At 46.6% G+C, this 14993-nt stretch overlaps 1 protein-coding gene across 1 annotated transcript in view; it reads left to right on the forward strand.

The window, feature by feature from the left end:
* Window positions 1–14993, forward strand: part of LOC140200288 (ferroxidase HEPHL1-like) — a 79048-nt gene that overhangs the window by 62319 nt on the left and 1736 nt on the right. The window lies entirely within an intron of this gene.

The following is a 14993-nucleotide window of genomic DNA, read 5'->3' on the forward strand; positions in this document are numbered from 1 at the left end:
TCAACCCTCTACAGAAGCAGTGATACCGCTGTTGGACATCTTTTGCTTTCCTTTCTCCAGCTGGAGTTGACACAAATAGATTTTTCCTGCCACTGGGAGAGTGGAGGAAAAGCAGCACCAAGACAAGCAGCTATGGACCAGGCTGAGTTGCTGGCTGCTGGCAGAGATAGGGGTCATCACCAGAATGGATCAGAATGTGATTCCATCAGCCAGCACCTCTCTCCGTCCACCTTTTGCATTCCAATGGAACCATTTCCCCCACAACTCCCTGGTTTGCTGTTTCATTTCCATCAACACCTCCTCCCCTTTTCACTGCCTCTTCCTTGGAGATGCAGAAGATGCAACAATGGCCTTGCACTTTTTCCTGAGGAAGCAGCGATTTGGTGTCTTCCACTCTGTGTGTCTGTTGTGGCCTCTGTGTTGAGTAAACCCTTTGCAGAACAGCTCCATTTAATTTTCCAGAGTGACGCTGATCTTCACGCTGCCTGTCATTTTAATTTTCCATCCCTCCAACTCCTGGCCTGGCCTCTCTCTGGTTGACTTCTTGCCCCATTCCAGTCAAGTTTAAAGTAAGCTTGAGGAACAGTGTTTCATTTTCCAACAATCCGTGTTACTGCCTTCCGGTCCTGATATTGAATCTGGCAATTTCAGATAAGCTGCCTTCCCAGTTTGTATCTGAGGTGGCCCAATCCAATAAAAGGTCATCAAGCTCAAAGTTAATTCTACTTAACTGTATCTGCAGATGCTGCACAACCTGATGGACATCTAGATGTATTCTTTTTGATTTCAGATTTCCAGAACTGCACTGCCAGAGCAGTGGGCAGAAAACAATGTTATTTGTGTTCTTCTGTCCTCTATCCTCATTCTACTTGCACCTCCTCCAGACAGATCAGTTGTGATCAGCCAACCCTTTCCACTCGCTCTCAGGTCGGACCTCTACTTGTGCCATTCAGCCTCTTGATCTCTACCCTATCACCGGCGTCCCCTTTGTTCTCACCACTCTTCTTCTCTGAGCTTGTCACGTATTTGATTTCTAAATGTTCCTACTGCCGATGAATGATCACAATCCTGCTTCTTTATCCACGAATTCACAAACCTTTTGGGCATTTTGTAGTTTCTTTTATATCAAGTTAACCAACCAGAAAAATATACTTTGTACTCAATGGTCCCTGCTACTCTCTTACAGGGGCGCTGCTGATCGCTTGACTGGAAATCGGAGCTTTTACATTTACCTGACAATTACCTCTGATTACACTTGCACAGTGAAAGAGCAGTCAAACCACCCCACTCGTGTATGCAGTTGACTCAAGAACCATAGCTACATCGGGCTGTGCGCAGCCTTGCCTTTGCAGGACTGAGAAGGGAGCAACAGGAGATGGCAATGGAGAGCAGCCAACTGGTCCTAGACTGGCATGGGACAATTGACTGCCCATTAAGATAGCAATAAATATTTGCTCCATTTTATGAAGTTAAAAACATATATAAATCTAAAAATTAGGAGGGACTTTTTAAACAAATGAGAGCATTCCAGAGTAATCAGGCTGGTAAATCAGTGTACAGACGGATTAACCCTCCATTCCATTCCAATCCTTATTAGATAGCTAGATACTTTATTGGTCTTAACAGAAATTAGTGTCAAAGTAGTATTGCAAGTGCACAGATATACAACTTTACAAGTATTAGAAGAGAAGTAAGGAAGAATTAAAAAAAGTAAGTTACCTCAAGCAGTCTAACAGGATGGAGGGTCATCACTTCCCTGGCAAAAGGTTGACTCATTATAGAGCCTAAAGGCCAAGGGTAAGAATGACCTTATACAGTGCTCTTTGGAGCAGTGCAGTTGCCTTAGTCTAGAGGAAATGTTCCTCTGTGCAGCCAAGGTGGCAGCAGTGGGTGAGAGGGCATGCATTGTCCGGAATTGCCAGGATTTTCCGTAGGGTCCTTTGTTCTACCACAGCCTCCAGTGTCCAGTTTGACTCCTATAACAGAGCCAGCCTTTCTAATCAGTTCATCGAGCCTGTTGGCATCACCCGTATTGATCTCATTGCCCCAGCACACCACCACGTAGAAGATTCTACTGTCGACAACGGATTGGTAGAACATGTGAAGGAGGGGCCTGCATACTCCAAAGGACCTCAGTCTCCTCAGGAAGTAGTGGTGACTCTGGCCTTTCTTGTACTTAGCCTTGTATTGGTGCTCCACTCAAGTCTGTCATCCAGGTGCACCCCCAGATATTTGTAGGTCCTCACCACATCCACATCCTCACCATCAATAGTAACTGGGAGCAGTGCAGGCTCAGTCTTCCTAAAGTCCATCACCATCTCCTTTGTATTCCCTTGTATTACGCTAGAGAACAATCATTGTCTTCTAAACTGTTATCTGCTACCTTTCTTTATCACTGGAGGCAACACATTGTTCTGCTCCTGAAAGAGTGTCTTTCCCTCAACCTTGTCTACATTCCATGCCTACTTCTCCATCCCGCACCGATGACCACTTCTCCCAGCTGCAACCTTTCTCCTTCTCCCCTTCCTGGACACCCTGGTCTGGACCTTTACATTGCTAACTGCACCTCTCCAATTCCAACCTCACACCTACCGAACGCTCTGCTGTCCACTCCTTCCGCACTAATCCTTACCTCACCATCAAACCCGCAGATAAGTGGGGTGCTGTAGAAGTCTGGTGGACTGATCTCTACCTTGCTGAGGCCCAGTGACAACTGTCAGACACCTCCTCTTACTTACTCCTCGAACAGGACCCCACTAAAGAGTCCTGTCCTCAGATTCCTCCTTCTCCAGGCCATTGTCTCCCACACCATCACTGACCTTATTAGCTCTGGGGATCTCCGACCTACTGCCACATAATTCCTTCACCCCACACCTCCCGTTCCTACCTCCTACCCAAGATCCGCAAATTCACCTTTCCAGGTAGACCCATTGCTTCTGCTTGTTCCTGCCCCATTGAACATATCGTCATACCTCAACTCTGTTTTATCCCCCCTTTTTCTGTCCCTTCCTACCTACATCCGTGACACTTCACACGCTCTTGATCTTTTTAATGATTTCAAGTTCCCTGGCCCTGAGCCACAATGGATATTCAGTCTCTATACACCTCCACCCTCCAACAGGAAGACCTCAAAGCTTACCGTTTCTTTCTGGACACCAGACCCAACTAGTGCCCCTCCACCAGCACTCTCCTCCATCTAGCGGAACTTGTCCTCACTCTTAATAATTTCTCCTTTGGCTACTCCCACTTTCTTCAAACAAAAGGGGTAGCCATGGGCACTCACATGGGTCCCAGCTATGCCTGCCTTTTGGTCAGCTACATGGAACTGACTAAGCCTACACTGGTATCACTCCCCAACTTTTCCTGCGCTACATCGCGACTGCATTGGTGCTGCTCCTGCGCCCATGCTGAACTCGTCAAATTCATCAACTTTGCCTCCAACTTCTACCCTGCCCTCAAATTTACCTGGTCCATTTCAGACACCTCTCTCACCTTTTTCGATCTCTCTGTCCGTAACTCCTGATATCTATTATAATCCCACAGACTCTCACAGCTACCTGGACTATACATCTTCCCACCCTGTTACTTGTAAAAACGTCATTCCCTTCTCTCAATTCTTTTGTCTCCTTTGACTCTTCATCCTAGAACAAAGGAGATGTCCTCCTTAAAAGAAAGGAGCTTTACTTCCTCTATGATCAACGCTGCTCTCAACTGCATCTCTTCCATTTCGTGCACGTATGCCCTCACCATTCCTCCTGCCACCCCACCAGGGATAGGGTTCCTCTTGTCCTCACCTATCAACCCACCAGCCTCTGCATCCAGCACATAATTCTCCATAACTTCTGCCATCTCCAAGGGATCCCACCACCAAACACATCCTTCCCTCCCCTCCACATCCTGCTTTCCGAAGGGATCATTCCCTCGTCTATTCATCCTTCTCCCACTGATCTCCCTCCTGGCAGTTACTCTTGCAAGCAGAACTAGTGCTTTACCTGCCCCTACACCTCCTCCCTCACTACCATACATGACACCAAACAGTCCTTCCAGGTGAGGCGACACTTCACCTGTGATCCAATTGGGTCATCTACTGTATCCGGTGCTCCTGGTGTGGCCTCCTGTACATCGGTGAGATTGTATATCTCGATGTCGATTGGGAGACTGCTTCGCCGAGCACCTATGCTCTGCCAGAAAAAGCAGGACATCCCTGTGGCCACTCATTTATAATTCCATTTCCTGTTCCCATTCCGACAAGGCAGTCAATGGCCTCCTCCAGTGTCACAATGAGGCTACACTCAGGGTGGAGGAGCAACACCTAATATTCCATCTGGGTAGCCTCCAACCTGATGGCATGAACATTGATTTATTGAACTTCTGGTAATTCCCGCCCCCCCCAACCCATCTCTTTCACCATATCCCATTCCCATTTCTCTCTCTCACCTTGTCTCTTTACTTGCCCATCACCTCCCTCTGGTGCTCCTCCCCTTTTCTTTCTTCCATGGCCTTCTGTCCTCTCCTATCAGGTTCCCCCTTCTCCAGCCGTACATCTCTTTACCCCCAGCTCTTTATTTCACCCCTCCCACTCTCCCGGTTTCACTTATCACCTTGTGTTTCTTCCTCCCCACCCCTCCACCTTCTTACTCTGAATTGTCATCTTTTTCTCTCCTGTCCCGATGAAGGATCTCAGCCCGAAACATCGACTGTACTTTTTTCCATAGGTGCTGCCTGGCCTACTGAGTTCCTCCAGCATTTTATGTGTGTTGCTCAGATTTCTAGCATCTGCAAATTGTCTCCGGTCTGTATTCAGAGAATAGTCTGAGGGATTCATAATCTGAAGCAGACAGTAATCTATCCAATTCCTTGGTAAGTGAGGCCTGGGCCTGGGCCTCGTTCACATGCCCACTCGCTGACAGGAATGATGACACATCTGGCTAGAGGGTATTAGAATACACCAGTACCACACAGGAGCAGGCTCTTGGCAATAAATACTCCTGTTTGAGCGCTGTTAGGGGGGACAGCCTACCTGGGGGAAGCAGCAGTGCCTCTGGCATAGAATCTGGCCCTGTGGCTCAGAAGAGTAGGGAACTGAAGAAGATGGCAGCAGTAACAGGGGACTCTATAGCCAGGGGGACAGACAGATGATTCTGTGGGCACGATAAAGAAACACAGATGGTAATTTGCCTCCCAGGTGCCAAGGTCCGCAATGTTTCTGATTGCATCCACGATATCCTGAAATGGGAGGGTGAGCAGCCAGAGGTCATGGTACGTATTGGTACCAATGATGGTGGAAAAAGGGAGGTGGTCCTGAAAGCAGAATACAGGGAATTAGGAAGGAGGCTGAGAAGCAGGACCTCAAGGGTAGTAATCTCAGGATGCTGCCTGTGCCAGACGACAGTGAGTATAGGAATAGAATGAGGTGGAGGGTAAATGCGTGGCTGAGCGGGGGCAGGGGTTCAGATTTCTCGATCATTGGGACTTCTTCTGGAGCAAGTGTGACCTGTACAAAAAGGACAGGTTGAATCTGAACTGGAGAGGAACCAATATCCTAGGAGGGAGGGAGGTTTGCTAAGGCTATTGGGGAGAGCTTAAACTAGGTTTGCAGGGGGATGGGAACAGAAGTGAAGAGGCAGAGGATGGGGTGGTTGGCGCACAAGTAGAGACAGCTTGTCGGGAGTTTGTGAGGAAGGAAAAGCAGATGATAGAGCAAAGGTACACTCAGTCAGATGGTTTGAGCTGTGTCTATTTTAATGCAAGGAAAATCATAAACAAGGCCGATGAACTTAGAGCGTCGATCAATACATGGACCTATGACATTGTGGCCATTACAGAGACTTGGATGTCTTGGGCAGAAATGGCTGCTGAGTGTGTCGGGCTTTAGATGTTTCAAAAAGAACAGGGAGGCAAAAGAGGTGGGGGAACAGCATTGCTAATCAGGGATGGTATCGTGGCTGCAGAAAAGGAGGAAGTCTTGGAGGGATTGTCTACTGAGTCAGTGTAGATGGAAGTCAGAAACAGGAAAAGGGCAAGAACTCTACTCGGTGTTTTTATAGACCAACCCCCTAATAGTAATGGGGGTATCAAGGAACAGATACAGAGGCAGATTCTGGAACGGTGCAATAATAATAGGGTTGTTGTGATGGGTGATTTTAACTTTCCCAATATTGACTGGCATCTCTTTAGAGCAAGGGGTTTGGATGGGGTGGAGTTTGTTAGGTGTGCTCAGGAAGGTTTCCTGATGCAATATGTAGATAAGCCAACTAGAGGAGAGGCTGTATTTGATCTGGTATTGGGAAATGAACCTGGACAGGTGTCAGATCTCTTAGTGGGAGAGCATTTTGGAGGTAGTGATCACAACTCTCCTCTACCATAGCACTGGAGAGGGATAGGAGCAGACAATTTGGGAAAGCATTTAACTAGGGTAGGAGGAAATATGATGCTTTTAGGCAGGAACTTGGGAGCAGATGTTCTCAGGGAAAAGCACTGCAGAAATGTGGCAAATGTTCAGTAGCATTCTACATAGGTATGTTCCATTGAGGCAGGGAAAGGATGGTAGGGTAAAAGAACCATGTGCACAGAGGATGTAGGAAATCTAGTTAAGAAGAAAAGAAAAGCTTACAAAAGGTTCAAGAAACTAGGTAGTGATGGAGTTCTAGAAAATTACAAGGTTGACAGGGAGGAGCTTAAGAATGAAATTAGGAGAGCTAGAAGGGGCCATGAGAAGGCTTTGGTGAGCAGGATTAAGGTAAACTGCAAGGCATTCTTCAACTATGTGAAGAACAAGAGGATGAGCTGTGTGGGAATTGAACTAATAAGATGCGCTTGTGAAATGTGTGCATGGAATCAGAGGAGGTAGTGGAGGTACTTAATGAATACTTCAGTACTCACCAGTGAAAAGGACCTTGGCAATTGTGGGGATGACTAACAGTGGACTGAAACGCTTGAGTGTATAGACATTAAGAAAGAGGATGTCCTGGAGCTGTTGGAAGGTATTATGTTAGATAAGTAATTTGGACCAGAGGGGATGTACCCCAGGCTACTGTGGGAAGTGAGGGAGGAGATTGCTGAGCCTCTGGTGATAATCTTTACATCATCAATAGGGACAGGAGAAGTACCGGAGGATTGGAGGGTTGCAAATGTTGTTCCCTTGTTCAGGAAAGGGAGTAGAGATAACCCAGGAAATTATAGACCCCCCAAAGTTGTTGGAGGAGATCGTGAGAGGCAGGTTTTATGAGCATTTGGAGAGACATAATCTTATTAGGGATAGTCAGCATGGCTTTGTCAAGGGCAGGTCGTACCTTATGAGCCTGATTGAATTCTTTGAGGATATAACAAAACACATTGAAGTTAGAGCAGTGGATGTAGTGCATATGGATTTCAGCAAGGCATTTGATAAGGTTCCACTTGCTAGGCTCATTCAGAGAGTAAGGAGGCATGGGATCCAAGGGGACCTTACATTGTGGATCCAGAATTGGCTTGCCCACAGAAGACAAAGGATGGTTGTAGATGGTTTGTACTCTGCATGGAGGTCAGTGACCAGTGGTGTTCTGCAGGGATCTGTTCTGGGACCCCTCCTCTTTGTGATTTTTTTTTAATAAATTACCTGGATGAAGAAGTAGAAGGGTGGGTTAATATATTTGCTGATGGCACAAAGGTTGGGGGTGTTGTGGATAGTCTGGAGGGTTGTTAAAGGTTACAGCGGGACATCGATAGGATGCAGAACTGGGCAGAGAAATGGCAGATGGAGTTCAACTCAGGTAAGTATGAAGTGGTTCATTTTGGTAGGTCAGATTTGAAGACAGAAAATAGTATTAATGGTAAGACCCTTGGCAGTGTGGATGATCAGAGAGTTCTTGGGGTCGATGTCCATAGGACACTCAAAGCTGCTGCACAGATTGACTGTGTTGTTCAGAAGGCGTATGGTGTGTTGGCATTCATCAACCATAGGAGTGAGTTCAAGAGCCGTGAGGAAATGTTACAGCTATACAGAACCCTGGTCAGACCCCACTTGGAGTACTGTGTTCAGTTCTGGTCACCTCAATACAGGAAGGATATGGAAAGCATAGAAAGGGTGCAAAGGAGATTTACAAGGATGTTGCCTGGTTTGGAGAGCATGCCTTATGAGAATAGTTTGAGTGAGCTTGGCCTTTTCTCCTTGGAGTGATGGAGGATGAGAGGTGACCTGATAGAGGTGTATAAGATGATGAGAGGCATTGATCATGTGGATAGTCAGAGCTAAAATGGCTAGCATGAGGGGGCACAGTTTTAAGGTGCTTGGAAATGGGCACCGACCGAGAGGATGTTGTGGTAAGTTTTTCACACACAAAGTGGTGAGTGTGTGGAATGCACTGCTGGCGGTCGAGGTGGAGGCAAATACAATAGGATATTTTAAGAGCCTCTTAGATAGATACATGGAGCTTAGAAAAATAGAGGGCTATGTGCTATGGAAATTCTAGGCAGTTTCTGGAGTAGATTACATGGTCAGCACAATATTGTGGGCGGAGGGGCCTGAAGTGTAGATTTCTATGTTCTATATTTTGCCTTAATGCTGAAAATAACGCCAAATCAGATTAAACCACACACATCAAAGTTGCTGGTGAACGCAGCAGGCCAGGCAGCATCTCTAGGAAGAGGTACACTCGACGTTTCAGGCCGAGACCCTTCGTCAGGACTAACTGAAGGAAGAGTGAGTAAGGGATTTGAAAGTGGGAGGGGGAGGGGGAGATCCAAAATAGGAGAAGACGGGAGGGGGAGGGATGGAGCCAAGAGCTGTACAGGTGATAGGCAAAAGGGATACGAGAGGATCATGGGACAGGAGGTCCAGGGAGAAAGACAGGGGGGGGGGGAACCCAGAGGATGGGCAAGGGGTATAGTCAGAGGGACAGAGAGAAAAAGGAGAGAGAGAGAAAGAATGTGTTTATATAAGTAAATAAAGGATGGGGTATGAGGGAGAGGTGGGGCATTAGTGGAAGTTAGAGAAGTCAATGTTCATGCCATCAGGTTGGAGGCTACCCAGATGGAATATAAGGTGTTGTTCCTCCAACCTGAGTGTGGCTGCATCTTTACAGTAGAGGAGGCCGTGGATAGACATATCAGAATGGGAATGGGATGTGGAATTAAAATATGTGGCCACTGGGAAATCCTGCTTTCTCTGGCGGACAGAGCGTAGGTGTTCAGCAAAATGATCTCCCAGTCTGCGTCAGGTCTCGCCAATATATAGAAGGCCACATCGGGAGCACCGGACGTAGTATATCACCCCAGCCGACTCACAGGTGAAGTGTCACCTCACCTGGAAGGACTGTCGGGGGCTCTGAATGGTGGTAAGGGAGGAAGTGTAAGGGCATGTGCAGCACTTGTTCCATGTACAAGGATAAGTGCCAGGAGGGAGATCAGTGGGGAGGGATGGGGGGGATGAATGGACAAGGGAGTTGTGTAGGGAGCGATCCCTGCGGAAAGCAGAGGTGGGGGGGGAGGGAAAGATGTGCTTAGTGGTGGGATCCCGTTGGAGGTGGCGGAAGTTACGGAGAATAATATGTTGGACTCGGAGGCTGGTGGGGTGGTAGGTGAGGACCGGGGAACCCTATTCCTAGTGGGGTGATGGGAGGATGGAGTGAGAGGAGATGTGTGTGAAGTGGGGGAGATGCGTTTGAGAGCAGAGTTGCCAGCATCTCCAGAATTCCTCGTGTTTACGTTACCAAATCAAATTAAATCTCTTCTGCCTATACAATATCTATATCCTTCCCTTCCCTTCCCTTCTGCTTCCTTAACCAGGAGTGGTAGTGTGGACAAGCTCCCACTACCTACTTAATGCTCCCAATGATGTGCATCTCAAATCCCTCTGACAACCAAGTCCAGCTCCTGGCCTTCATGCGTGGCTTAGCTACTAAGCCCAGTGTCAGAAGAAGGGGGGCAAAGGTGGGTTACTGGCGCCTTAAAACCAGTCGCTTTGAGCAGATGTCAGCCGTGGTTGGCAGCTCATCTAGGAGAAGGAAACCTGATCTGAAACCTCCATTGCTGTGCAGCTTTAACCACTCATGGGGAAGGCCTCGGGAGTAAACCTTGAGGGAAAATTCCAGAGCTGGAACCCCAAAGGACAACTCCTGGGATGCTGCTGGTACCAAACTGTACCAGTCTCTGCCGTTCTTTGGGTTCATCAGATGCGTAGAAAGGGGGCGCTTGCTCCATGGGTAACAGCTTGCTGTCCATATCGTACTGCCCATGTTTGCGTTTGTAGGCAGCTAAGGTGAAATATCCATGGTGAGCTCTGACCTATGGAGGTCTCACTCATCCTTCCACTCCCTGCTTGTTTGTCTAAAATGCCACTTTCATCTCTGCTTACACTACTACCACTGACTGCCTTACCCAAGTGTCTACTATTCTTTAAGAAAGAAATAATTGCTGCCCACATCTATTATAAACTTCCCCACTCTCACCTTAAGTGCATGTCCTCTTGTACTTATTATTTCTACTTTGGGGGGGAAAGTCACTTTTTTTGAAGTAAATTGCCGTAAGCGATCACTGCAAGCAATGAAGAAGCGAGTGAAGGCAAAGTGAATTCACGAGATTCACTCTGCTGGTGCGCTGCAAAATCGACGTGCTTGGAGATGGAGCTGTGCTGATTGGAGCGGACAATTCAGAGGGGAGAACACAGGATGGAGGAGCCTGCTGCCCAGCCAACTAACCCGGGTATGAGGGTGGATCACTCAAAGCACCGAGCCAATTTGGAGAATGGCTCCTTCGGCAGCGAAATCCAGGTCTGAAGCAAATTGCTGGGTGGTGTGTTCGAGGCCTGGAGTGATTCGCTGACAGTGGAGTGGGTCCTAGTGCAAGGTCCAGACAATTGAAACGCCAGCCCAGATAGTCTGGGGACTTCTCCCTCAATACTGTAATTTGATGAAGAACAGACCATGGGCACGGTAAAAAAAAAGTCTCAAAGTCTCTCGAAAGTCCCATCATCTCACGCAGATGGTAGAAGGAAGAAAACTCTCCCTGCCATGAGCTTCCAGCGCCGCAAACTTGCCGATGCAGCATCCTGGAAGCACCTGACCACAGTCCGACTCTGAGTCCATCCGAAAACTTCGAGCCTCCGACATCGAGCACTGAGCACCATCTCTGCCGAGCGCTTCGACCCCAGCCCCGGCCGCCAGCATCAGGCAAAGCCGAGGATTTGGGGCCTTCTCCTCCAGAGATTCTCGATCACACAGTAGCAGCAGCAGCGAACCGGGCATTTCAGAAGTTTCTCCAGATGTTCCTCCGTGCTTCTGATGTCTGTCTCCATCAAATCAGAATTGTGCATGGCATCCTACTTACAAATACGATATCATTCACCAGAGGCCATGCGCGCTGCACCGCCATCTTCTCCTCCCTCCCAATTGATGAACTGAATTCTGAGGCTTTGGGCCTACTCCTGGCTGCCTCAGGGATTTGGATCTAAGGACTCCATTTGGTTCAGAATGCTTCTGTTGTTGCTTGCTTCCATTGTTTGCATGATTTGTTTTGTTTTTTTTTCTCTTTGTGGACACTGGGGTGTTGGTCTTATTTTTTTAATTGGGCTCTTCTGGGTTTCTTGCTTTGCGAATGCCTATAAGCAAACAAATCTCAAGGTTGTATAATTTATGCATTCTTTGATAATAAGTGCACTCTGAAACTTCTGGAATTCTGACTATCTCTCCTATCTATACCACAGTTTAAAAACTTATATCAGGTCTCCACTCAGCCTCCAATGCTTCATGTTTGTGCAGCCTCTAAATGCATCAAATAAGGGTAATGACGTAATTGTAATGGGGGACTTCAGTAAGCAATGGGATTGGGAAAATCAGGCTGCTGTCAGATCGCAAGAGAAGGAATTTGTTGAATGCCTACGAGATGGCTTCTTAGAGCACCTTGTGCTCGAGCCAACTTGGGAGAAGGCTATCCTAGATTGGGGTATCCCAGATCTTAATAGGGAGCTTAATGTAAGGGAACCCTTGGGGGACGGTGATCATAATATGATTGAGTTCGTACTACAATTTGAGAGGGAGAAGCATAGGTCACATGTATCAGTATAGCAATGGAATAAAGGGAATTACAGAGGCATGAGAGAGGAGCTTGCCCAGGTGGATTGTAGGAGGACACTGGCGAGGATGACAGCAGAACATAGCTGTCTGAATAGTTCACAAGATGCAGGATGGCTATGTCCCACAGAAGAAGTTGCTCTCAAATGGCAGGGATAGGCAACCATTGCTGACAAGGGAAGTTAAGAACTGCATAAAAGCCAAGGAAAGGGCATATAAGGTAGCAAAAGTGAGTGGGAAGATGGATAATTGAGAAGCTTTGAAAATCCAACAAAAGGCAACTATAAGAGCTATAAGAAGAGCAGACTAGCCAATAATATAAAGCAGGATACCAAAAGTTTTTTCAGTTATTTAAAGAGTAAAAGGGAAGTGAGAGTTGATACTGGACCACTGGAAAATGACGCTGGTGAGATAGTAATGGGGGACAAAGAAATGGCAGATGAACTTAATGGGTACTTTGCATCAATCTTCACTTGTGAAGGACACTAGTAGTGTGCCAGAGGTCCGTGAGTGTCAGGGAGCAGGTGTGAGTGCCATTTCTATTACAAAGGAAAAAGTGCTAGGCAAACTGAAAAGTCTTGAGGTGGATAAGTCACCTGGGCCAGATGGACTACATACCAGAGTCCTGAGAGAGGTTGCTGAAGAGATAACAGATGCATTGGTCATGATCTTCCAAGAATCACTTGATTCTGGCATGGTACCAGAGGACTGGAAGATTGCAAATGTCACCCCACTCTTTAAGAAGGGAGGAAGACAAAAGCAAGGAAATAACGGGGCCCTTTTGCCTTACCTCAGCGATTGGGGAGGTTTCAGGGAACTTGGAGACTAATGAGAAAATAAGTCAAAGTCAGCATGGTTTCTGTGAAAGAAAACCTTGCCTGACAAATCTGTTACACTTCTTTGAGGAAGTTACAAGCAGAGTGGACAAACGAGAGGCAGTGGATGTCATTTACTTCGATTTTCAGAAGGCATTTGATAAGGTGCCACACATAATGCTGCTTAACAAGATAAAATCCTATAGTCTTACAGGAAAGATACTGGCATGGATAGAGGAGTGACTGACAGGCAGGAGGCAGTGGATGGGAATAAAGGGGACCTTTTCTGGTTGGCTCAGGGGTCAGTATTGGGACCGTTACTTTTCACATTGTTTGTCAACGATTTGGATAAAGGAATTGATGGATTTGTGACAAAATTTGCTGATGATATGAAAATAGATGGAGATGTAGGTAGTGCTGAGGAAGCAATGTGATTGCAGCAGGACTTAGACAAATTGGAAGAATGGGCAAGAAAGTGGCAGATGGAATATACTGTTGGGAAATGTATGATAATATGTTTTGGTAAGTGGGACAACAGTGCAGCCTATTATCTAACTGGGGAGAAGATTCAAACATCAGAGGTGCAGAGGAACTTAGGAGTCCTTGTGCAAGCCTCCCAGAAGGTTAATTTACAAGTTGAGTCTATGGTAAAGATGGCAAATGCAATGTTGGCATTTATTTCAAGGGGAATAGACTATAAAAGCAAGGAGATAATGCTGAGCCTTTATAAGACACTAGTCAGACTGCAGTTGGAGTATTGTCAACAGTTTTGGGCCCCATTTCTCAGAAAAGATGTGTTGTCATTAGAAGGTGTCCAGATGAGGTTCACAAGGATGATTCCAGAAATGAAGGGGTTAACATATGAGGAGCGTTTGGCAGCTCTGGGCCTGTACTCACTGAAACCTACCGAATGTTGAAAGGACTAGGTAGGGTGGATGTGAAGAGGATGTTTCCTGTGGTGAGGGTATCCAGAACTAGAGGGTACCGCCTCAAAATTGAGGGTGGCTTTTTAGAACAGAGGTAAGGAGAAATTCTTTTAGCCAGAGAGTAGTGAATCTGTAGAATGCTCTGCCACAGATTGCGGTGGAGGCCAAGTCCGTGGGTATATTTAAGGCGGAAGTTGATAGTTTCCTGATTGGTCAAGGCATCAAAAGATATGGTGAGAAGGCAGGTGGGATTGAGAAGGGGTTGAGTGGGATCTGGGATCAGCCATGATGGAATGGTGGAGTAGACTCGATGGGCTGAATGGCCTAATTCTGCTCCTATGCCTTATGGCTTAAGACTCGTACCCTCAAATTCAAGTAGTGTGCTGTTAAATCTCTTCTGCGTTCCTTTCAAAGCCTCCATGTCCTTCCTATAATGGGGTGATCAGAATTGTCCTCATCGCTCCAAGTGCAACCTCACCAAAATTTTCTACAGATGCAATATGACTCCTTTGCTCTTGCACTTAATGTTCCAACTAATGAAGACAAGCATGCATATTGCCTTCTTTAACAACCTATCACTTCCAGGAAGTTATAGAGTGGGACCCCAAGATCGCTCTGCACATCAGTGCTGTTTTGGGACCTACCAATTAACTATTTTTTTTTTTTTTGGAATTCCCTTACATTTGGAATTGGTTCATCTTTGTCAAATGTACCGAGGTACAGTGAGAAGCTTGTTTTGCACACAGTTCATACAGAATAGATGATTATGCAGTGCATTAAAGTGGTACAAGGTAAACCAATTTCAATGCAGAATAAACTGTTACAGCTACAAAGAAAGCTACATTTGACCTCCCAGAGAGCAACACTTCACTCTTGCTCAGATTAACTACTACCCATATCCTACTGATAGCTCTTTATATTGTTTATATTGAAATCCCTTGTACAGTGGAAAGGTGATGACCAGGGACCTAGAGAAAATTCCCCTGTGAGGTGGTTGAATGATGGAAGGTGCTGTGAATTAGGAAGATTAGTAGATTGGGAATTAGGAAGTACTATTTGTGAACGTTTATACGGTGTGTAAGGAAAAGAAGTGCCTCTGTGAGAGGATAAGGAAGACACAAAGTGCAGCCAGGTGAAGCCGGATGGCTAGTGAGAAGGTGACGTGGCAATAATAACAATGGAAAGGAAGTGTTTGTCTAAATGGA

This window comes from Mobula birostris, chromosome 7, assembly GCF_030028105.1.
Source record: "Mobula birostris isolate sMobBir1 chromosome 7, sMobBir1.hap1, whole genome shotgun sequence".
Taxonomy (NCBI): Eukaryota; Metazoa; Chordata; class Chondrichthyes; order Myliobatiformes; family Myliobatidae; genus Mobula; species Mobula birostris.